The sequence below is a fragment of the Oryx dammah genome, unplaced genomic scaffold (assembly GCF_014754425.2).
Source record: "Oryx dammah isolate SB20612 unplaced genomic scaffold, SCBI_Odam_1.1 HiC_scaffold_27, whole genome shotgun sequence".
Classification (NCBI taxonomy): Eukaryota; Metazoa; Chordata; class Mammalia; order Artiodactyla; family Bovidae; genus Oryx; species Oryx dammah.
Genome location: NW_024070211.1, coordinates 33,273,266 through 33,298,845, shown reverse-complemented (window position 1 = coordinate 33,298,845; position 25,580 = coordinate 33,273,266). Strand labels below are relative to the sequence as shown.

At 37.6% G+C, this 25,580-nt stretch overlaps 1 protein-coding gene and 1 non-coding gene across 2 annotated transcripts in view; one reads left to right on the top strand and one right to left on the bottom strand.

The window, feature by feature from the left end:
* The window catches only part of VWC2L (von Willebrand factor C domain containing 2 like), a 191,298-nt gene that overhangs the window by 32,788 nt on the left and 132,930 nt on the right, over positions 1 to 25,580 (top strand). The window lies entirely within an intron of this gene.
* LOC120855256 lies at positions 6,164 to 6,270 on the bottom strand. The gene has a single exon (XR_005719219.1). It is a non-coding gene; the product is annotated as a U6 spliceosomal RNA (small nuclear RNA).

Sequence of the window (25,580 nt, the reverse complement as noted above, 5' to 3'; positions counted from 1 at the left end):
GACAGAATATTAGCGGTGATTCAATGATTGCTTTTAGGGAGTAAAAATGTGAAGGTAAATGTGGGAGAGACAAGAGTTAACCTCTTTAAAATATTAAATCTTTACAAATGGAGAATAAAACCAGCAGAAAAGTACACAAACAGGCAGTTCACAAGCAAAATATAAATGTTCAAAAAATATAAAAACTATTCAAGCTAACAGATTAGATTTTTACTTTTTAAACCCTTTGTTATCTTTGTATATAGCATAGGAAAAGCTCTGTAACAACATACACCCAATTTTTCACAGTGATACAGTGATCAGAAGACTAATTAAAGGATAGGCATCGAACCCATTTCTCCTGCATCTCCTGCGTTGCAGGCAGATTCTTTACCACTGAGCCACAGGAGAAGCCCATTTATATATGAAGATGACTAAAACACTTAATAAAATAAGACTAAGGGTATATATTAAAATACATTTACCTCAGCCCTAAAAGACAGAATCCTGCTTAATACATAAACATTAGAGGCATTCTTAATAAGCTCAGGAACAAGACAAAGCTCTACATTATTACTGAAAATTCAAATAGATAGTAGGCATGAACTAGCTAATATAATCAGAAAAGAAGGAAGTCAGAGGAAGAAAGTCAGGAGACAGAATGTCTATCATTTACATATGAGAATATACTTGAAAAATCCAAGAAAATAGACTAAAAACTGCTATAAAGAAAATTTAGTAAGATAGTAGAGGAAAAAATTTAAGAGTGCAGATCTCTCTGGGCTTCCCAGCTGACATAATGGTAAAGAATCTGCCCACATTGCAGGAGATACAGGTTCGATCCCTGGGTCAGGAAGATCCCCTGGAGGAGGAAATGGCAGCCCACTCCAGTATCCTTGCCTGGGAAATCCCATGGACAGAGGAGCCTTGTGGGCTGCAGTCCACGGGATCACATAAGAGTCGGACACAACTTAGCGAGTACACAACAACAATAACAAAACATTTTTAATGATGTATAATATATTTAGCTTCCATTTACCATTATGTTTTTTATCTCATATAATACATTTTTAAGCTTTAATTTCAAGTGGCTCAAAATTATGGAAGTAATGCATAACATTGATATCTACTTAGAATCCACAGATACTAGGTGGCTTAAAAATATTAAAATAAATATTAATCTATGGGGGAGATATATATATATATATATATATATATAATATGAAAGTTTAAAAAAGTCACAAAATCTTGCAAAGAACTATTTTTAAATATAATAGACAATTTAAATATAATTTAAAAATTATGACTAATTTCTAAATGTGAAAACTGAAATTTGTTAGAATGCTATTTCTCTAAAGATAAGTGTAAATCTATCAAATTTTCCATGTGATGTAATTTTCTTTTGTAAGTTGGAAAAGTTGGAAAATTTTAAGTACATGGATGTATTTGGGAAGCTTGGGAAATACAATCTACCATATATATTAAAACAATATGTAAAGGTATAATAATTTTAAACAGTGTGACAGTGAAATAAAAATAGATAAGTATAACAGAAAATCAGAAAGTAATTCACATTTGCATTACAATTTAACACACTCTTCATGTGACATCCAAGCATCTGATGAAAGAATATATTATTCTAAAAGATAAAAGTTAATAATTTTTTTTACAAAAGTGAAATTACATTCCATTACTACCCATTATACAAAATAGCTATCAGTTGGATTAAAGACCTCAGTCTAAAAAATGTGATCATAAAGAGATTTTTTAATCTAAACATCAATTTACTCTTAGGACAAGAATGGTCTTCCTAAACATAAATGCAAATAAGGAATTTATAAAAGGAAAAATTAAAATAGTGTATATCTCTGAACAGTAGGCTAATAAATGATTCTTACTTTCTTTCCTTTGCTAGTCCATAGTTCCTAAATTTCCTGTAACAAACAGTTATGATCCCTATGGTTTAAAATTACTATTTAAAAGAGAAACTAGAAAAATTCTTTAAAAGGTAACACAAAAAATATTTAGTCGTATAATTAATAACATACCTCTTATTAGAAATTACACTGTTATTCTTTGAAATAACTTCTACTCCATAATTAATGAACCAACTAATAATTCTACCACTTGACTTTCAACTCCTTTAACTATCAGATTCTTTGTAAAGAATTTGGAAAACTTCATTGCCCATTTTATGTACTTATTATAGAATTAAAATATTCACTTAAGTCTATCCATTTACATCTTCATGAAGCTATTTTGCAAATCAGCCTTTTAAGTGTGAAAATTAGTCTTTCACCTCAATTTGATATTTTCTCACTTCCTCTTAGGTAGACAGTAACAAGTGAAACAGAGACATTAAACAAACACACTGAAGAAGAAAAATTTTCCGGCACTTGCACATATCCATTGGCTATAGAGGCTATGAGATATTTCATGATGAAAGCACATCCTAAGAAGGGCAGTTTCAAAGTCTGCATTTCATTGACTCCATAACTGAAGGTCAGAATTATCATATTCGTATAGAGTAGATGTCAAAACAGAGTAACTATAAACAGATATTTTAATGAGCTACAAACAATAATTTCCCATTGCTTTCATAAAACTTACTCCAAAATATGAAAGGAAATATTTATATTTATGTTGTCTAAAGCCAATAGGATTCCCTCAATTCATCAGCAAATTAGATTTCAAAAAGATTATTTTACAATGTTGACACAATGAAAATTAATGCTACATTCATTTCCTGCTAATAACATCTCTTCTTTAATTATCAGGGCTACCCAGTCCTTCAGAAAATGAAAGGAAGAAAGACAACATATGCAAAAATGAGAATTTTTCTCTGTGCTTTCTCCTCAAAATACAGAAAATGCATAGGGACTGTTTTTTCCCCATGCAAACATTTGGGTCTGTTCCTCCCACCAAACACACACTTAAGCATACATTAAGAAGAAGAGCTCACTCCTTGGAGCGCCATGTAGTGCTTTGATGTCCAGGGTATCACTCCCCAGGGCATCTGAGGGACTGGAGGAAGGGTGATGCACATGCGTGTACTGAATATCTTGTTCTTACACATTCAGATAACCTCAAAGGTACTCTAGTTCAAGAACAGTAGCTTGGCGGAGTGCTGAACATAGCTCCCAGAACTACCCATGCATTCTATTCTTAACCCCACCTTCCCTCTCATTCATGAGACTCTCTTCAACCATGTTTTTGTAGAACACTGCTGACTTCTAGGATTGCATACAGTAATCTCTAACAAAACACCTCTCAACTGTAGATGATGGCAAAGGGGCAATGGGATCACTAACAGATTCCTTGGGAGTTGGATTTGATTTCTAGGAGTAATTAAGTGAATGAGGTCTGACGAGGAAGCCAAATTCAGTCCTGCCAAGTCTTTTCTAAGGGAAACTTGAGTCACTGACCATGGCGGGAACTACACATGGGATCGTGTCAGGGGTGTGGAGCCACCGGTCCATGATGACTCCCACGCTCTCCCTCACACAGCCCAGACATCCATGTAGCTCTCAGAAGCCTCCAGAGACCAATGGATCACTGCTGCTGATGAAGGCGCAGAGCAAGGGAGAGTTTCCCTTCATCCAAACCTCCTTTCTGAGGTCAACTCATTAGGAAGTCCCTCCTTCACCTCAAGCCTTTGCCATATAGAAGCTCAGGCTTTTCAGACACAGAGCAAGCTATATTTGGCCCCATACCCCATTTCCCTTCACTAATTAATGTAAACCTTGTGCAGTCAGACAAAAATAAAGCAAAGTTGCCATGCAAATAGCATTCCTTGACCTGCTTTGAATTTGAATGTCTTCAAAAGCACCTGGCAAGATGAGCCTAGAGGGCTTCCAGGAAGGTATAAGTTACTTTAACTCCCACAGAAGTTTCAGAGATCTGAAGCAAGGGCATCTAACAGACTCAACTCTGAGGCACAGATTCCCTTTCTTACAGATAAGACCAAACTTCTTGGGCTTCCACATTCCATATCACTGGTAAAGAAGGGATCCAAAACTCTGGGTCCTCCTGAAAACATCCTGACACTTTCCTGGCCAGCAGTCACAGCCTCACCCTCCTTTGTCAGCTGGAGACACTTAGGACTGATTTCTTCCTGCTTAGCTCAGACCTCTCCAGGAGCCCAGGACCACCAGGACACCCCTCATGCCCAAGGCTCTGATCTCCATATGTGCTATGAGCTCTGAGGTAACACCCCAGATCACCACTTTGCAGTCTTGGCCACTGCTTTCTCCTTCTCCATCACACCAACTGCCCCCCTGAATGGTATATGTTTTACTTATTCCATTGCTTATCACCCCTGCTCACAGAAGTACAAAGATCATGCAAAGATTTTTGTCTGTTTTGTTCACTGTTGTGTTCCCACTACCTACAACACATTATAGGTGCAAATATATGTTTGTGAATCAATGAATGAATGTACACCCATATTGTGCTTTTGGAAGAGCCAAAATTAAGAAAATTCTTTGAGTTCTTTTAACTTCTCTTTTGAAAAGTATCAGTCTTCTGCTTCATAGAGAAGAGCTCTCATATGGAGAGTTTAGGAGGCATTGTGCGATGGGAAGGAGGGTGTTTTTCCTAATCAAGTTTGCTTTCATTGTCAACTGGGATTCGTGGTAAATATACTGATGGAAGGCATTTCAAGGTGATCTGGTAGAGACAGGCTGATTGCCAGGGGAAACTGAGTCAAGCTTGATATTTTACTGCTTTATAACCTTGCTGTGGATATCTAGAGCTTCTGTTTTCTTAACAAATGACTGCATGTTCATATTTTTCATATGTTCATATGATAATACTAAAGCAATAATGTAATGCTTTAGCCAGTATTACCTATAATTATATATTTTTTCTAACAATAGGGATTGGACTGCTTACCAGTTAAGGAAGCCACTAGCATTGACTGAATTTGTGATTTGTCAACATTTGGCAAACAGACTCAGAAAATGGGGCTTGATATTGGGACAGAGGGAGCACTGATTGCAGGGAATAATATGTAATTATTGATTAAAAATAATTTCAATAATTATTATATTGATTTTTAGTATATATTATATAATTATATTAATTTATAGTAATTGAAAACAATTAATAATTGTTGATTCAGTTCAGTTCAGTCACTCAGTCATGTCCGACTCTTTGCGACCCCATGAATTGCAGCACGCCAGGCCTCCCTGTCCATCACCAATTGGAGTTCACTCAAAATCGAGTCCGTGATGCCATCCAGCCATCTCATCCTCTGTCATCCCCTTCTCCTCCTGTCCCCAATCCCTCCCAACATCAGAGTCTTTTCCAATGAGTCAACTCTTCGCATTAAATAACATTAAAAAACCAAACTGCAACCAAAAAAGATGATTATTAGAAATATGGCATAAAACAGGGGCAAAGGAAACTTGCTAACCAATACCTTTTCTGGCATACAGTGATGGGGAATCTCTCCAAGGATGGCTGTGACTGAGGTAGAAAGCCCTTGCAGGAAGACCTCTGATATTTAAATGTAGCTCTGAGCTGCTTCAAATCAGTCTATCAGAAATGTTAAACCTCTTTTGAAACATATTCATGGTTGGTTGCCCCTCAGTTGGGAAAAGGGAAATGGGAAGTTCCTGCATGGATACTCATTTTGCTTACACGAGCTTCATTTGTACAAGGTGATGCTACAGAGCAGCCATAAACGTGGCTGCTTGTCAGGGTAGATAACCAGCCATGCCTGAGTCCTCTCTTCCTTTCACCCGTCACTTTTATGCATTCTGCAGAAAGGTCCATAAAGCAACACACCTGCCTTCTGGATGGCTAAGCTCAGTTAGTTTCCAATGTCATTAAATAACAAAATACTTGGCAGTGTTGTATCCAAATCTTAAAAACCTGCCTCATTCCAACTTACTGTGTGGGAATTTAAAATAGGGATAAGATGACAGGTACTAGGGGCTGATGTCCTATGTTTATTTTTTTAATTTAATTTTTTTAACTTTTTATTTTGTATTGGAGTATAGCTGATTAACAATGTTGTAATAGTTTTAGGTACACAGCAGAGTGGCTCAGCCATACATATACATATATCCATTCTCCCTCAAACTCTCCTCCCAACCAGGCTGCCACATAATATTGAGCAGAGTTTCCTGTACTATACAATAGGACCTTGTTGGTTATCCATTTTATTTTATGTATTTATTTTTTTATGGAACACTTCACAGATTTGCATGTCATCCTTGCGCAGGGGCCATGCTAATCTTCTCTGTATCGTTCCAAGTTTAGTATATGTGCTGCCAAAGCGAGCACTGGTTATCCATTTAAACACTGCAGTATGTCCATCCCAACCTCCCTAACTATCTGTTCCTCCCATCCATTCTTCTGGCAACCATAAGTTGGTTCTCTAAGTCTGAGAGTCTGTTTCTATTTTGTAAATAAGTTCATTTGTATCATTTCTTTGACAGAAGAAGAAATATCATATGACATCCCTTATATACAGAATCTAAAAGGAAACGATGTCCTGTGTTTAAGATGTGGGATTTTCCATGTCTGTTTTATCCTTCCTGCATGGATTTGATGATTTCTTTAAGAATGGAGGGAGATGACAATGAGAAGCAGCAGAGGAGGGAAGCTGCAGTGTAGAGGATGACATGAAAGCCTCTCAGGCCACAATTCCTGAAGCTTGAGGGCTAAAAACTTAATTTGATTGTTTTTAATAGTCCTAGTAAGTACAATAGCTAAACTGAGTGAAACAGCCAGCCCCCACGCAGATATCTGAGATAAGCTCAAGAGCTTGTTCAACCCATCAAAGTTAGTGCCTCTTCTAGCCTGTCAATGTACATGTCCCTGAAAACTTCCATACATATTTTCTTGCTCATAATTTTATTGTTTTTAATTTTCATAATTAATGTCACTGAAAACTTGAGGAAAGAATAGCTGGTACATCAAGTATTAATGACACCAATTAACTAACATATATTTTCTTGGCTTTATCAGACGCCTAGATAATCAGACATAGGCCCAATTAAGTTTAAATGTGGGAAAGAGTAAGCCCAGGATAACAGGGAGACCATAGAAAGATACTGGACCAAGGAGAAAACACCTAGGTCAGGTGCCTGTAGGATGAGGAAGGAGCAAGGAACACTGGGAGGCTGAAATGAACTGACATGTCTGCTGATGGCATGTGTTGAGGGATATAGTTCCCTTTTCCATGTTTCCTCAATGACTGGCCTGATAATAATAATTAACCTAACTACTGAGAGTGCCACCAGCTTTCATTTGTTGCAGGGGAGAACAACTGAGACTAAAGTATATCAGTTCAGTTCAGTTCAGTCGCTCAGTCGTGTCCGACTCTTTGCGACCCCATGAATCGCAGCACACCAGGCCTCCGTGTCCATCACCATCTCCCAGAGTTCACTCAGACTCACGTCCATCGAGTCCGTGATGCCATCCAGCCATCTCATCCTCTGTCATCCCCTTCTCCTCCTGCCCCCAATCCCTCCCAGCATCAGAGTCTTTTCCAATGAGTCAACTCTTCGCATGAGGTGGCCAAAGTACTGGAGTTTCAGCTTCAGCATCATTTCTTCCAAAGAATTCCCAGAGCTGATCTCCTTCAGAATGGACTGGTTGGATCTCCTTGCAGTCCAAGGGACTCTCAAGAGTCTTCTCCAACGCCACAGTTCAAAAGCATCAATTCTTCGGCGCTCAGCCTTCTTCACAGTTGGCAAAGTAATGTCTCTGCTTTTGAATATACTATCTAGGTTGGTCATAACTTTTCTTCCAAGGAGTAAGCATCTTTTAATTTCATGGCTGCAGTCACCATCTAAACTACCCTCAGATACATAGCTGGGATTTGAACCCCACTCTATCAAATTTCAAAGCCAGTGGTGTCTGACCACTTGTTCTCAAAGTAGCCCTGGGCCAGGACACCACCATTATCTGGGAACCAGTCAGAAAGGCACATTTCTGAGCCCCTCCTAAATCTACAGAATCAGGAATTCTGGGAGTAAGACCCAGCATTCTATGCCTTAGCAAGCCATGCAGGCAATTCTGATGCTCAAAGTTTTGTTTTGGTTTTTTTCTAATAAAGGATGTATGTGTTGAGGGGTACTCAGGGAGCAAAAGCTGAAAGATTGTCAGCCAATGGTATGTGAGATACTGTTACACTTGGACTAGAAGGAAGACAAGGCTGGAAAGAAAGAATTAGGCACAAAGTTCCCTGGAGTCAAAGCAAGGCCACGTAGGTTGGAGAGGATCCAGCAGTGGTGAACCCCAGTGGGAGCAAAGGTGGCTCCGCCAGGGCCTAGAAGTGATACAGATGGGAGATACTAGGCAGATGCTATGCAAGTTAAGGGTCAAGCATGGTCAGAGCTAAAGATATTTCTTAATAATAAAGCTATGGTCATTCACCTGATTTTTAAAGGCAGCAAAAGTCACTAGAGAAGGCACAGTAGTGAAGGAAAGGGCACTGTGAGATGCCCTTTTGCCATCATCACTTGTCATGCTGATCTACTATGAAGAAGTGATTGCTTCAAGTAAATTATTTTCTGGATTTAAGTTATGATAACTATTAACATTTTCCAAGTCATATCTAAGAATATTTTAATCCCTTTGAACAACTGTATCAAGGTATAATTGACATAAAATCAACTCTACATTTTTTAAGTGTACAATCTGATGTTTTAACATATGTATACCTGTGATGCTATTGTTATAGTTGGGAAAGTGCCCATACCAATCACTCCAAAACTTTCCTCCTGTTCCTTTGAATTTCTTTCCTTTAGCCCTTTTCTGCCCCAGCCTCACCCAGGCAAATCTCTGTTGTGCTTTCTGTCATTATATTTAAATTTGCATTTCTTAGGACTAGGTATAAATGTAATTGTTCAATATGTATTCTCTTTTGTCTGAATTCTTTCATTCAGCATGGTTATTTTGAAACTCATCCATGCAGCATGTATTCTAGCTCATTCTGCGTTTATTTCTGAATGGTACTCCATTATATAGATATACCACTGTATAATTTATCCATTCACTTGTTGTTGGACATTGGACTGTTTCCAGTTTTTGATTATTACAAACAAAACTGTCTTAAACATTCTCACACAAGTCTTTGTATGGGTATATGTTTTATTTTCTATTGTGGGAATGTCTAGAAGTAGAATGCTAGATCATATGGTAGGTGTTTATTTCACTATTTGTTTTCTTTAATGCCAAACTATTGATATTTCAAAGGGATTGTATTATTTGAAGTTTCCATCAAAAATGTATGAGAGTGCCAGTTTCTCTACATCCTTACCAACTCTTGGGATCATAGTCCTGTTTAATTTTAGCTAGTCTAATAGAAATGTATTATTATTTTATTATGGTTTTAAGCTGCATTCTCTAATGGCTGTTGAAGTTGAGCATCTTTTCATATGCTGACTTTCCATCTGCATATCTTCTTTAGAGACATGTCTGTTCAAGTCATTTTCCAATTTTTAAAAACTGGGTTTTTGTCTTTGTATTATTGAGTTTTCAGATTTCTTCATATGTTCTAGATACAAGTTCTTTATTAGACACATGCTTTGCAAATGTTTTCTTCCAGTCTGTGGATATGTCTTTATATCCCCTTAACAGTGTCATTTGAAGAGCAAATGTTTTAATTATGATGAAATCCAATTTATCAATGTTTTCTTTTATGAACCATGCTTTTAGTGTTGTAATTAAATAACCATGGCCTAACCCAGAATCAAAAGTATTTTTCCTGTTTTTTTCTAGAAATGTTTTAGAGTCTACATTCAGGTCAAAGATTCATTTTGAGTTATACTATGAATATGATGCAAGGAATTGACTGAAGGCTTTTTTTTTTTTAATTTGGATATCCAGTTGTTTTAAAAATATTTATTAAAAAGACTATTTTTTTCCTCCACTGATTGTATTTGTACCTTTGCTAAAAATCAGTTGTCTATTTATGCATATTTACATTTTCATCTATTTCAGAACTCTCCCTTCTGTTCCACTAAAGTTATTTTGGCAGCTCTAGGTCCTTTGCATTTCCACATGAATTTTAGTTATCAGTTTCCACAAAAGAAAAAGTACATTTTGATTGGCATTATGTTGAGTGTATACATCAATTTGAGAATTGACTTTTTATCAATATTGAGTCTCCCAATTTATGAACAATATATGTCAATTCATTAATTCTTCAGTTTCTCTCAGCACTCTAGGTTTTGGTCAGTTTTATTCTAGAGTATTTTATTTTTTTTTAATGCTATTATAGTTAGTATATATTCTTTTAAAAATTCTGATTATTTGCTGCTAATATATAGAAACAAACTTGATAGTTATATATTGATTTTGGATCCTGAAATATTGTTAAACCCAATTATTAAACCCAGTTGATTTTTTTTGTTAATTCCATTGCAATTGCTACAAAGACAGTTATATTACTTTCTTGCCAATTTTGATACCTTTTTGTTCTCTTTTTTAATCTTATTATACATTTTATAATATCTTGCTGCTGCTGCTGCTGCTGCTAAGTTGCTTCAGTCGTGTCTGATTCTGTGTGACTCCATAGATGGCAGCCCACCAGGCTCCCCTGGTCTCTGGGATTCTCCAGGCAAGAACATTGGAGTGGGTTGCCATTTCCTTCTCCAATGCATGAAAGTGAAAAGTGAAAGTGAAGTCGCTCAGTCATGTCCGACTCTTTGCAACCCCATGGATTTTTGCCTATCAGGCTCTGAGGAGCCTCTCAGTCCATGGAATTTTCCAGGCAAGAGTACTGGAGTGAGTTAAATAGTAAATAGAAGTGCTAAAACCATACATCCTTGTGCCATTCAGATATGGAATAAAAGTCATTCAATTTTTCCCAAATAAATATGATTTTACCTGTAGGTTTTTCATAGATGCCTGTATCAGACCAAGAAAGTACCTTTCTATTCCTACTTTGCCAAGAGACTTTATCAGGGATGGAGACTGAGTTTTAAGGTTTTTTCAGTATCTATAGAGATGACTGTGTGATCTTTTTTTTATAGTTGTAAGTTTAGTGAATTACATCGATTGATTTTTAAGTATTAAGCCAATCTTGCATCCCTAAGATAAACTACATTTAGTCATGAAATATTATCCTTTTTTTTTTTTTTTGGATGTGGACCATTTTTAAAGTCTTTATTGAATTTGTTGCAATATTGTTTCTGATTAGTCCAGATAAATGTTTATCAATTTTATTTTTAAAAAACCCACTTTGGGGTTCACTGATCTTCTCTAATATTTTCTCTTTCCTATTTCATTGATGTCTGCTCTACTCATTGCTTCCTTTCTTCTTCTTACTTTGCGTTTAATTTGCTGTTTTTCTAATTTTTTGAGGTAGGATCTTTTATAATAAATTTGGTACCTTTCTCCTTTCCTAATATAGATGTTTTTATAAACACTCTAAGTTCTACGTTAGCATCATCTGCCAATTTTCATATGTTATGTTCACACACTTATTAAATTTAAAATACTTTCTGATGTTCTTTTTGATTTCTTCTTTGAACCATAGGTTATTTACCATTTGTTAATTTGTTTCCAAACACTGGATATATTCCCAGGTATCTATGTTATTTACTTCAAATTTAATTTTGTAAATGGAAGAGCATGTATTTATTACTCAGTTTTTAAAAATTTTAATAGGACTTTTTTATGGCCAAGAATATATTCTACCTTAAAGATATCTCTAGTCTTTCCCATTCTATTGTTTTCTTTATTTCTTTGCAATGATCACTGAGCAAGGTTTTCTTAACTCTCCTTGCTATTCTTTGGAATTCTGCATTCAGATGAGTATATCTTTCCTTTTCGTGTCTCTTCTCAGCTATTTGTAAGGCCTCCTCAGACAACCATTTTGCCTTTTTGCATTTCTGTTTCTTAGGGATGGTCTTGATGCCTGCCTCCTGTACAATGTCACAAACCTCCATCCATAGTTGTGCAGGCACTCTATCAGATCTCCTTGAATCTATTTCTCACTTCCACTGTATAATCATAAGGGATTCAATTTAAGTCATACCTGAATAAGCTAGTGGTTTTCCCTACTTTCTTCAATTTAACTCTGAATTTGGCAATAAGGAATTCATGATCTGAGCCATAGTCAGTTCCCAGTATTGTTTTTGCTAACTATATAGAGCTACTCCATCTTCAGCTGCAAAGAATATAATCAATCTGATTTCGGTATTGACCATCTGGTGATGTCCATGTGTAGAGTCTTCCCTTATGTTGTTGGAAGAGGGTGTTTGCTATGACTAGAACTATGAGTTCTCTTGGCAAAAATCTGTTAGCCTTTGCCCTGCTTCATTTTGTACTCCAAGGCCGAACTTGCCTGTTACTTCAGCTATCTCTTGACTTCCTACTTTTGCATTCCATCCCCCTGGGATGAAAAGGACATCTTTTTTTCGTGTAAGTTCTAGAAGATCTTGTAGGTCATCATAGAACCATTCAACTTCAGCTTCTTTGGCATTAGTGGTTGGGACATAGACTTGGATTATTGTGATGTTGAATCGCTTGCCTTGGAAATGAACAGAGATCATTCTGTCATTTTTGAGATTGCAACCAAATACTTCATTTCAGACTCTTTTGTTGACTATGATGGATACTCTGTTTCTTCTAAGGGATTCTTGGCTACAGGAGTAGATTAAAAGTCATCTGAATTAAATTAGCCCATTCTGGTCCATTTTAGTTCACTGATTCCTAAAACATCGATGTTCACTCTTGCCATCTCCTGTTTGACTGCTTCCAATTTACCTTGATTCATGGACCTAACATTCCAGGTACCTATGCAATATTGTTCTTTACAAGAACATTGGAGATAACAAGGGATCATTTCATGTAAAGATGGGCACAATAAAGGACAGAAGCAGTAAGGACCTAACAGAAGCAGAAGATATTATGAAGAGGTGGTAAGAATACACAGAGGAACTATACAAAACTGGCTCACTGGAAAAGACCCTGATGCTGGGAAAGATTGAACTGATATTCTACCTTGGAAATATTCCTTGTGTGCCTGTGAAAAATGTATATTCTGCTGTTTTTGAGTATGGATTCTATAGTTATTAATTAAGCTAAGTTGATTGATAATGTTGTTCAAGTCTTTCATATTCTTTTTGCTATTCTGTCTAGTTTGTTCTATTAATTATTTTTGTTGTTTGGTCACTCAGCCATGTCCAACTCTTTGCAACCCCATGGACAGCAGCATGCCAGGCTCCCCTCTCCTTCACCATCTCCTGGAGCTTGCTCAAACTCATGTCCATTGAGTCAGTGATGCCATCCAACCATCTCATCCTCTGTCATCCCCTTTCCCTCCTGCCTTCAATCTTTCCCAGCATCAGGGTCTTTTCTTATGAGTCAGCTCTTCACATCAGGTGGCCAAAGTATTGGAGCTTCAGCTTCAGCATTAGTCTTCCAATGAATATTCAGGACTGATTTCCTTTAGGATTGATCAGTTTGATCTCCTTGCAGTGCAAGGGACTCTCAAGAGTTTTCTCCAACACCGCAGCTCAAAAGCATCAATTCTTTGGTGCTCAGCCTTCTTTATGGTCCAACTCTCACAGCCATACATGACTATTGGAAAAACCCATAGCTTTGACTATATGGACCTTTGTTGGCAAAGTAATATCTGCGAGAGGGATATTGAAACCTCTGACTATAGATTTGTCTAGTTTTCTAGCAGTTTTATCAGCTTTGTTACATAAACTTTAAAGCCTTTATTATGTGTATCATTATTTAGAATTCATTATGACTCTTCATAAATTGACCTCTTTCTAATTATTAAGTGACATTCTTCATTTCTTTATATTCTTTGCTCAATAATCTGCTTTGTGCTGACATTGATATAGCCAGTTCAACTTCCTTTTGATTAGTGTAAGATGCTGTAACTTGTCCTATCATTCTATTTTTATCTTTTGTGTTTGTGTATTTGAAGTCTTCTTCTAATAAGCAGCATAAGACTGGGTGTTGCTTTTTAATCAGATCTTCATTAATAGAGTAGAATTCTTGGTTGATGGTTTTCTTTTCTTTCAATACTTTGAAGATGTTGCTCCACAGTATTTTTCCTTGAATTTTTTTTCCTTACAAGCTATCAGCTCTTATATTTATTCCTGTGAATATAAGCTGTTTCCCTCCACATCATCCTCTAGCCACTTTTAAGATTTTTCCTTTATCTTTGTTTTTGTGCAATGTGATTTTTATGTATCTTGATGTGGTTTTCTTAGTGTTCCTTATGCTTATGCTTCATTAACATCTGTGGGTTTATAGTTTCTTCCAAATTTGAAAAAAATTCAGCCTTTATTTCTTCAAATATTTATTTATCTCTCCCCTAGCTTTGGGAATCCCAATTATACATGTATTGGGCTGCCAAAAAATATTCCACACATCATGCTCTATGCATCTTTTCTGATGCTTCATTCTTTCGATTTTCATTTTGTATAGCTAGCTCCTGTTATTCTTAAAACTTACTAGTCTTCTCTTCTGCATTATCTAATCTAACAATAAGCATATCTTATATATTCATACTCTGTAGTTTTCATCTCTAGAGGGTAGATTTTGTTGTTGTTGGTTTTGGTTTTGTATTCCTTTGTTCAGTCTCTCAGTCATGTCTGACTCTTTGCAAACCCTGTGGTCATGTCTGACTCTTTGTATTCCTAGATTCTACTTAAGTTTTTTTTAATATGGAAAAAAGTTCTGTTTTCATCTTTTCTGCTTATTTTAATATGTATTAGCTCTAGATCTTTTTTTAATTGAATGTCAGGCATGGTAAATTTTACCTCACTGGGTGCTGGATATTTTGCATTTCTATAAATTTTTTGAGATTTGCTGTAGTACAAAGTTAAGTTACTTGGAAATATTTTGTTCCTTTTACATCTGATTTTTAAGAACTGTTCAGCAGGACTAGAACAGTGCTTAGTCCAGGGCTAATTCTTTCTCTACTAGGTAAAAATTGAGTACTGTACTCAATACCCTGTCAGTCATATGATTTTTCAGTCTGGTTGGTGGGGATGGTGCTTTTCCCAGCCCTACCCACTGTTAGTTCTTTCCTGGCCTTGGGTACTTTTCTCACATGCATATGCTGATCAATGCTCAGCTAAATACTTAAGGGACACAAAGTGCAGGTCCTGGAGTTCTGTCTTTGGTACCTCTCTCCTCACCAGTACTCTGTCCTGCAAACTCTAAGTGCCTTGATCTTCACAAAACCTTAGCTCTGTTTCCTCAATACTGGGAGTCACCTGGGTTTCACTGCCTAGCTTTATGAGTTAGAAACTCTCAAAGCAGAAACAGGACAACCACAGAATTCCCCTTATTTGTTTCCCTTCTTTTAGGAATGTTCTTCCTTGCCATATAACCAGTGTGTTAAAAACTGTTTCACAGAATGTATTTGTTTTATGATTTCTAGTGGGGATGTCAGAGAAGGCAATGGCACCCCACTCCAGTACTCTTGCCTGGAAAATCCCATGGTCGGGGGAGCCTGGTGGGCTGCAGTCCATGGGGTCACTAGGAGTCGGACATGACTAAGCGACTTCACTTTCACTTTTCACTTTCATGCATTGGCGAAGGAAATGGCAACCCACTCCAGTGTTCTTGCCTGGAGAATCCCAGGGACGGAGGAGCCTAGTGGGCTGCCGTCTGCTGCTGCTGCTGCTAAGTCGCTTCAGTCGTGTCCGACTCTGTGCGACTCCATAGACTGCAGCCCACCAGGCTCCGCCATCCCTGGGATTCTCCAGGCAAGAACACTGGAGTGGGTTGGGCTGCCGTCTATGGGGTCGCAAAGAGTCGGACACGACTGAAGCGCCTTAGCAGCAGCAGCAGCAGCAGCAGTGGGGATGTAAACCTTCTCAGGAACTCTACCTTGAACATAACTGGAAGTGCATAGTTTAATTTCATAACTTGTATTTTTCAACAGAGACCCAGGCTGATAAAATCTATACCTATCACAACAGTGCTGAGCAATTCACAGCTAAACAAAAATAAAACAGGATTATTCGTTGCCCTCTCAATAGCTGCCAAATGGTTATCACTCAGTCATGAGTACTGTGTACATACTGCTTAACCTACTATGTCAGCCATTTTGCTAGATAGTTTACTTATTTCTCATTCTTAGTAACATATTATGAGGTTTTTGCCTGTTTTTTATTTTACTGCTTATGTAAGTGAGGGAAATTAGGTTTGATCTTGCAGTTGTTTAGTCTCTAAGTCATGTCTGACTCTTTGAGACCCCATGGACTGCGGCACACCAGAGTTCCCTGTCCTTCACTATCTCTCAGAGTTTGCTCAAACTCATGCCCATTGACTTGATGATGCTCTTCAACCATCTCATCCTGTGTCACCTCCTTCTCCTCTTGCCCTCAGTCTTTCCCAACTTCAGGGTCTTTTCCAATGAGATGGCTGTTCCCATCAGGCAGCAAAAGTATTGGAGCTTTAGCATCAGTCCTTCCACTGAATATTCAGTGTTGATTTCCTTTAGGATTGACTGGTTTAATCTGCTTGCTCTTTAAGGGACTCTCAAGAAATTAGGTTTAGGAATGTGAAAAAATGTTCTAAATATCCCGTAAGTGATGTATTTAGCTTTCAAATTCAGGTGATTCTGATTCCAAAGACTTCACTTTCTATAGTACTTTGGTTATTCTTTCTCATAACATACAAATAGAACATTTAATAATGGATTATCTAATTGTACATTCCAGCTGAGGCCATTAGAACATTTCTAACGTAACCACCTTAAAAGATTTTGCTGACTCATAGAATTTTAAAAGGGATTTTCTATAGATCAGGAGGGAAAGAAAATTTATCTTGCAAGAGTGAAAGTGATAAAATGAAAAGAATATAAAGTGGGTAATTTTACAACTCAGATTAATGATGAATACTAAGAACAAGAGTTTGCAGAAGAAAAGGAGGCCCAGAGCTTCAGAAATCCACAGGAATACATAGAGGAGAACACTGGTTCACTTGACAAACCCCCAAATATAGGGCATGGTTGCAGTCATAGGGGCGAAACGCCAGGAGTTTTTAGAAGTTGTGTTATTTTGGTACTTACAAACCCCATCTTAGAATTGGAGAAACGAGTTTTTCAAAACTTAATATTACCAATTTAAACTTTGTTAAATGTATACAATATTTTTTTATTTAATAATATTACCAAAAACCCATGCTATTTTTATTGATACTCTCAGATCCTGGTGTAAATATTTTAAATAAATAAAATTTTAATAAATAAATATTTTAAGTATAAAATATAACCATTTAAAAAACATCTTTATTATTATAAATTTTCAGTTCAGTTCAGTTCAGTTCAGTTGCTCAGTCATGTCCGACTCTTTGCGAACCCATGAATCGCAGCACGCCAGGCCTCCCTGTCCATCACCAACTCCTGGAGTTCACTCAAACTCATATCCATCGAGTTGGGGATGCCATCCAGCCATCTCATCCTCTGTTATCCCCTTCTCCTCCTGCTCCCAATCCCTCCCAGCATCAGAGTCTTTTCCAATGAGTCGACTCTTCCCATGAGGTGGCCAAACTATTGGAGTTTCATCTTCAGCATCATTCCTTCCAAAGAACACCCAGGGCTGATCTCCTTCAGAATGGACTGGTTGGATCTCCTTGCAGTCCAAGGGACTCTCAGGAATCTTCTCCAACACCACAGTTCAAAAGCATCAATTCTTCAGTGCTCAGCTTTCTTCACAGTCCAACTCTCATATCCATACATGACCACTGGAAAAACCATAGCCTTGATTAGAGGTACCTTTGTTGACAAAGTAATATCTCTGCTTTTTAATAAGCTGTCTAGGTTGGTCATAACTTTCCTTCCAAGGAATGAGCGTCTTTTAATTTCATGGCTGCAATCACCATCTGCAGTGATTTTGGAGCCCCCCAAATAAAGTCAGCCACTGTTTCCACTGTTTCCTCATCTATTTGCCATGAAATGATGGGACTGGATGCCATGATCTTAGTTTTCTAAATGTTGAGCTTTAAGGCAACTTTTTCACTCTCATCTTTCTATTTCATCAAGAGGCCCTTTAGTTCTTCTTCACTTTCTGCCATAAGGGTTGTGTCATCTGCATATCTGAGGTTATTGATATTTCTCCCGCCAATCTGGATTCCAGCTTGTGCTTCATCCAGCCAAGCATTTCTCATGATGTACTCTGCATAGAAGTTAAACAAGCAGGGTGACAATATACAGCCCTGACATACTCCTTTTCCTATTTGGAACCAGTCTGTTGTTCCATGTCCAGATCTAACTGTTGCTTCCTAACCTGCATACAGGTTTCTCAAGAGGCCAGTCAGGTGATCTGGGATTCCCATCTCCTTCAGAATTTTTCACAGTTTATTGTGATCCACACAGTCAAAAGCTTTGGCATAGTCAATAAAGCAGAAATAGATGTTTTTCTGGAACTCTCTTGCTTTTTCAATGATCCAGTGGATGTTGCAATTTGATCTCTGGTTCCTCTGCCTTTTCTAAAACCAGCTTGAACATCTGGAATTTCATGGTTCATTTATTGCTGAAGCCTGGCTTGGAGAATTTTGAGCATTACTTTACTAAAGTGTGAGATGAGTGCAACAAAGTACACTGAAGCTACATAAATCCCATGCATACTGTGCTAATGAAGCTATCAGTTAGCACTAGTGTAACCTGTGTACCCAAGCACAACCTTACATGAGAAGTGGGTCTGCTTCAGAGTCATATTTCCTCACTAAAAGCTCTTTACAGTATCATGGGTACAGTGTATATGAGACTATGAAAAGAAAATTTACATAATACGAGATCTATTTCCTCAGGGATAACTGGAAGTAAAATATCACCTTGAAACATATTAGGACAAAGTAATAAATTTTCTAAAATGGCTCTTTATTCATTTCAGCTTTTTAAAACTTCATATGTTGAAGTAAAATGTAAACTTTAAGACTATTTCATTCTCATTAAAGAAAGGCCTAAAAAAGAATCCTGGCTGTACAAACGAATGCTCATGCGATGATCTTTTTTTTTCTGTAGCATGGTTGTAAAGAATAGAAATGAGGCTGATTTTCCCTATGTCTCAGCATTCTTCAAACATCCAAGGATCTTAGAGTTAAATCTTCTAGAGGGAAAAGAGACTCTCATCCCTTTAAACAGGGTTTGACTTAAAAAAGGCAAGTGTCAAAGTGATGTTACATCTGAGTTGTCAGTGTGTGTTAGTCACTCAGTCATGTCCAACTCTTTGCAACCCCATGGACTGTAGCCCACCAGGCTCCTCTGTCCACATAATTCCCTCTCAAGGCAAGAATACTGGAATGGGTAGCCATTCCCTTTTCCAGGGCATCTTCCTGACTCAGGCATCGAATGTGGGTCTCCTGCATTGCGGGCAGATTCTTTACCATCTAAGCTACCAAGGAAGCTCAGCTCTTAGAAAAACTATTAATATATGTAACACAATACAGTGATACTGTGGATACAGGGAAAGACTCACTACAGGACATACACAGTTTAAGAAGAGGGCTTGACAGCAGCCTCTGTAAAACCATTTTTTCCAATTATTTTCTAGAGAAAATGGAAAATAAAAGAAAACAGAATTTTAAAATTGACAGAGATCTTGGGAATTATTTTGATGTAAATCTTTTGTTTTGGGTACTTCCCTTGCAATCCAGTGGTTAACACTTTGCATTCCAATGCAGGGAGTGAAGATTCCATCCCTGGTTGAGGAACACATGCCTTGCAGCCAAAAAACCAAAATATAAAAGAGAAGCAATATTGTAACAAGTTCAATAAAGACTTTAAAAACGGTCCTCATCCAAAAAAAAAAAAAAAATCTTAAAAAAAAACTTTTATTTTGCACTTGAAGAAAAATCCAAGAATAGCAAGTGAAGGTGAATTGCTCAGAAGACAATAGCAGAAAGAGCTAGGACTATTACCCAACTTTGCTGCTCTCACAGGACCCATATTTTAAACTAAAGAAATATATATTCTGTGTGATATCTGACAGGTATTTGTTGGTTTGTTTCTACTTAACAGGAATGCTTGTACATTTTTATGACAAGTATTTTATAGAATTTAATTTGTCTTTAAATGCTGTTGGGTGCTGAGTGCCAATCAAATGATTCTTAAGGTTATTTTTTATTTTGTAAGTACTAGTACACTTACAAGTAAAAGTATGTGGTTAGAATGCTAATGACAATATTTACGGAAGAAGATTAGGGGATCTGTCACTTTAATAGGTTTGGGAAACACCCTGCCCCCAAGGCCAACTTTGGGAGGGGGAAAAAAAACCATTTCTAAGTAATTCTTGAGAGGAAAAAATTCGCACCATTTTTAGTGAAATGTTGAAAAATGGCTGATGAGAGTTCCCTTTTAGCAGCTGTATCTTTCTAGTAGCATATATTGTTACTATCATGAGAAATATATACTGTAGCACAATAAATTAAATTAAAATATCAACTCTTGTGCTCAGTTCAGTTTCGCAATATTTACTGCCCTCCTTCAATCAACACCTATTTATTATTGAGTATCCACAAAATACCAGGTGCATTGCTAAAAGTATAGTAGTGACCAAGATTAGTCCTTACCTTCAAGAAATTTCCAACTTGAAGGAAAACCAAGGCAAGCAAACAAGAAAGAGGCAACTGAGATCTTACTGCGATTTGCTCAAAGAAAAATATAGGGAAATCTGCTAAAGAGTGTCTAGAGAGAGAAAAAAGTGAACAGAACTTTGTCACTTTGGCTATTAGAGAGAATTAACTATAAATAACCAATATGGAGAAGGGCTTCCTAGGTAGCTCAGTGGTAAAGAATCTGCCTACCATTGCAGGAGACGGGGGTTCAATCCCTGTGTCAGGAATATCCCCTGGAGGAGGAAATGGCAATCCACTCCAGTGTTCTTGGCCAGAGAAACCCAGGGACAGAGGAGACTGGTGGGCTACAGTGTATGGAGCTGCCAAGAGTTAGACATGACTGAGCATGCATGCAAGCTTAATACTGGAAAATCTACCGGTCCTTATGGGAATCTTTGAACCATTATGTCCACTAGTTTGAGCACAGCTGTAAAAACTGATTTCAATTTAATGTGTTTAACATCTTTTTTATTGGTGTATATTTATACAAAGAACTGATAGAGTGTTAGGAATTGGCTGTCAAATTGGCTGGTTTGTCCTACTTCCTCCTCTCTACTCACACAATAAGCAATAAAAACCTGATAGAATGCATTTAGGAACATAATAAAAGTAGGAATTACATATTGGAAAGTCTATTTGAACATTTCTGTGAGTTTCTTTATTTTTTTCTCTTTGCTTCATACCACTTGGTATTTCTCAATCATCGTCCCTCTATGCCTCTGACAGTCCTAGATACTTCAGTCATCTATAGTTACACTTTAGAAACCAACAGGTAAAGAACTATATCATTTCAAATGATAACATCTGTGTCTTGTTCTTTTCATTCTTAGAAATGAAAAATATTGACTTTCACTATTGTTTCAGAGACTTCAACAGAAAATGCCTAGAGTTGTTTGAAAGACTCCCTACAGGAAAATAAAAATATTTGCTTTTCAAAGAATAAGCAAACAGAAATAACAGAACCTCAATTATGACAGATAAGTGAGCATGTCATGGGCAGATTCAGACTAGACACCAGCTATTATATAGAAAATAAAGAAGCTACAAGGATGTACTGTACATCACAGGGAAATATAGACATTATTTTATAATATTGAATCACTATGTTATATGCCTAAAATTAATATAATATTGCAAGTCAACTATCCTTTAATTTTTTTTTAATTATGTCCAAGGTCATTTATGAAATGTATCTTCTTGATTACATCTCTTTTCCCTACAAGAATTTTTAAAGGTAATCTCAATGATTGCTCAGTAATTTTTATTGTTTTTACAAATGTCTCAGTAATCTTCCCATGAGGAAGATGACACTGTCTAGACTGGCGAGGCTCTAAGCTATATTACATTCCTGGAAGTCTCTTGGGAGAAGAAAAGTTTCAAAGCTTACATCCTTCGCGCCAAGCACTTGTAGAGTCTTTACTTTGCATCTCATGGGTACATGAGTATCTGAAATTTAAATGGAAAACTAAGATTATTCACAGAAACTCACTGGAGACTAAAGTTGATGAATTAATGAACAACTTAAGGCAGGAATGGATAAAGTGAAGGCATTATCTTATGCACTGTAAGATGAGTAGGTTAGATGAAAGTAAAGCTATAAAGGTAGATTTGTCTGTGAAATAGACATTTATTGGGCATCTAGGTCAATTACTAGCACATTTACTCTCATTTAAGTTTCCCAACGGTCCTTCTACAGATGAAACTGAGGCTTAGAAACTTACTTATCATTGGATCACATAGTTGGAAAATTGTAGCACTTATTTTCACAAAAGCCCATGCTCTCTCCACTAAACCACACACCACTGTGTGCTCCATGAGCAGACTGCCTGGGTGTAAAGATGTCATTCTTACTTACATCAACAAAAGGCAAACTGAATGACAAATTGGGGCTCTAGAGCAAACTCATGGGTCTACAGGCTTTAATACTATGTATGTGCCCTGCTCTCTGCCTTTTGCTTCTTTATTTTCCCTAGTTTCCTGCCTTTCCCTTTATTTTCCTCACCTAGCATTGGTGAGGACCAGCTCAGTTACAAAGAACAAAAAAAACTAGCTCTACCTGACTTGAGACAAAAAGATTCACCTAACTGAAAAACTCAAGGTCACTGGCTCTAGGCCTAGATGAATCAAGGGTCTCGGGCAATATGAGGACTTGATTTTTTCCATTTCTCTCTTCTGTGTTTCTTTTGTTGGTTGCATTTCTGAGCCCCTTCATGGAGACACAGTGGCTGCCAGCAGCTTCAGGCTTACTTCCTTATATGTCTGTATCTAGTGGAGGATAAAGGAATGGATAGATATTTTGTCTAACATTAGTATATGTTGTGACTCATATTGGGGAGAATAAACAGATTCCTGAGCCAATCCCCCTCAATGGAAGAATGTGATGCAGAGTTGGCCAGGCTGGAGCCACATCCCATTCTCTAAGATGGGGATGAACTTAAAACCACTAGTCGCATGGTAGTGACAGTGGGTACTTCCCCAAGAACAATAAAAATGCTGTACTCAGGAAACATGACATTTCTACTACAGAATTAGAAGAAAACAGAAATATTTTCTATTAAAAAAAAAATCTGGCGCACATTCACCAAAGCTAGAAGTGTTTGCCAATAACAGTGACAAACACATCATGGATAATTTAAGACCAAGCAAACACTGATAGAAAATATATCATGGTCATGCTTCTGCATGTTCAGCTCAGACCTGATGAGTGAAAGCCACCTCATATACAGGGAAACCTGATGTAGAACATCACCCAAAGACAGGCAACAGATTGACGAGACCTAGAACACAAGTCCCATATTCAAAAGATTGGCATTTCATGCAACCATGGTGGCAGAAATCTCATTTGTCAGAATATCTGTTATCATTTCACGGAACAGAGTTTGAGAAATATTGCATTTTTGTTCCTCCCTCTCAGGAAATATTCATGTAGGAATATAGAGAAAAATACACCTGGCTTATACACAGCTATTTGATAGCCTGAGTCTGGGAAAGAAAGCAGAGTTTACAATTTTGGTGGTGTTGAAAGAGAAAAACAAATACCGTATATTAACACATATGTGTGGAATCTAGAAAAATGGTTCAGATGAATCTGTTTGCAAGACAGAAAGAGAGACAGAGATGCAGAGAACAAATGTATGGACACCACAGGTGGAAGAGGGGTGCAATGAATTTGGAGAGTGTGATTGACATATATACACTACTGATACTCCATATAAAATAGATAACTATGTATATATATCAGTTCAGTTCAGTTCAATTGTTCAGTCATGTCAGACTCTTTGTGACCCTATGAATCACAGCACGCCAGGCCTCCCTGTCCATCACCAACTCCTGGAGTTTACCTAAACTCGTGTCCATCGAGTCGGTGATGCCATTCAGCCATCTCATCCTCTGTCGTCCCCTTTTCCTCCTGCCCCCAATCCCTCCCAGCATCAGGGTCTGTTCCAATGAGTCAACTCTTCACATGAAGTGGCCAAATTATTGGAGTTTCAGCTTCAGCGTCAGTCCTTCCAATGAATATTCAGTTCTGATTTCCTTTATAATGGACTGGTTGGATCTCCTTGTAGTCCAAGGGACTCTCAAGAGTCTTCTCCAACACCACAGTTCAATAGCATCATTCTTCGGCACTCAGCTTCCTTCACAGTCCAACTCTCTCATGCATACATGACCACTGGAAAAACCATAGCTTTGACTAGATGGGCCTTTATTGGTAAAGTAATGTCTCTGCTTTTTAATATGCTATCTAGGTTGGTCATAACTTTCCTTCCAAGGAGTAAGCAACTTTTAACTTCATGGCTGCAGTCACCATCTGCAGTGATTTTGGAGCCCCAAAAAATAAAGTCTGACACTGTTTCTACTGTTTCCCCATCTATTTCCCATGAAGCAATGGGACCAGATGCCATGGAGTTTTCTGAATGTTGAGCTTTAAGGCAACTTTTTCACTCTCCTCTTTCACTTTCATCAAGAGGCTTTTTAGTTCCTCTTCACTTTCTGCCATAAGGGTGGTGTCATCTGCATATCTGAGCTTATTGATATTTCTCCCAGCAGTCTGGATTCCAGCTTGTGCTTCCTCCGGCCCAGCGTTTCTCATGATGTACACTGCATATAAGTTAAACAAGCAGGGTGACAATATACAACCTTGATGTACTCCTTTTCCCACTTGGAACCAGTCTGTTGTTCCATGTCCAGTTCTAACTGTTGCTTCCTGACCTGCATATAGGTTTCTCAAGAGGCAGGTCACGTGGTATGGTATTCCCATCTCTCTCAGAATCTTCCACAGTTTATTGTGATCCACACAGTCAAAAGCTTTGGCATAGTCAATGAAGCAGAAATAGATATTTTTTGGAACTCTCTTGTTTGGGGCCACCCAAGACGGATGGGTCATAGTGGAGAGATCTGACAGAATGTGGTCCACTGGAGAAGGTAATGGCAAACCACTTCAGTATTCTTGCCTTGAGAACCCCATGAACAGTATGAAAAGGCAAAATGATGGGATACTAAAAGAGGAACTCCCCAGGTCGGTAAGTGCCCAATATGCTACTGGATATCTGTGGAAAAATCACTCCAGAAGGAATGACGGGATGGAGCCAAAGCAAAAACAGTACCCTGTTGTGGGTGTGACTGGTGATAGAAGCAAGGTCCAATGCTGTAAAGAGCAATATTGCATAAGAACCTGGAATGTTAGGTCATGAATCAAGGCAAATTGGAAGTGGTCAAACAGGAGATGGCAAGAGTAAACGTCAACATTCTAGGAATCAGCGAACTAAAATGGACTGGAATGGGTGAATTTAAGTCAGATGACCATTATATCTACTACTGTGGGCAGGAATCCCTTAGAAGAAATGGAGTAGCCATCATGGTCAACAAAAGAGTCTAAGATGCAGTACTTGGATGCAGTCTCAAAAACGACAGAATGATCTCTGTTCGTTTCCAAGGCAAACCATTCAATATCACGGTAATCCAGAAGCTGAAGTTGAATGATTTTATATATATATAACTGATTCACTTTGCTGTAAAGCAGAAACACAACATCGTAAAGCAAC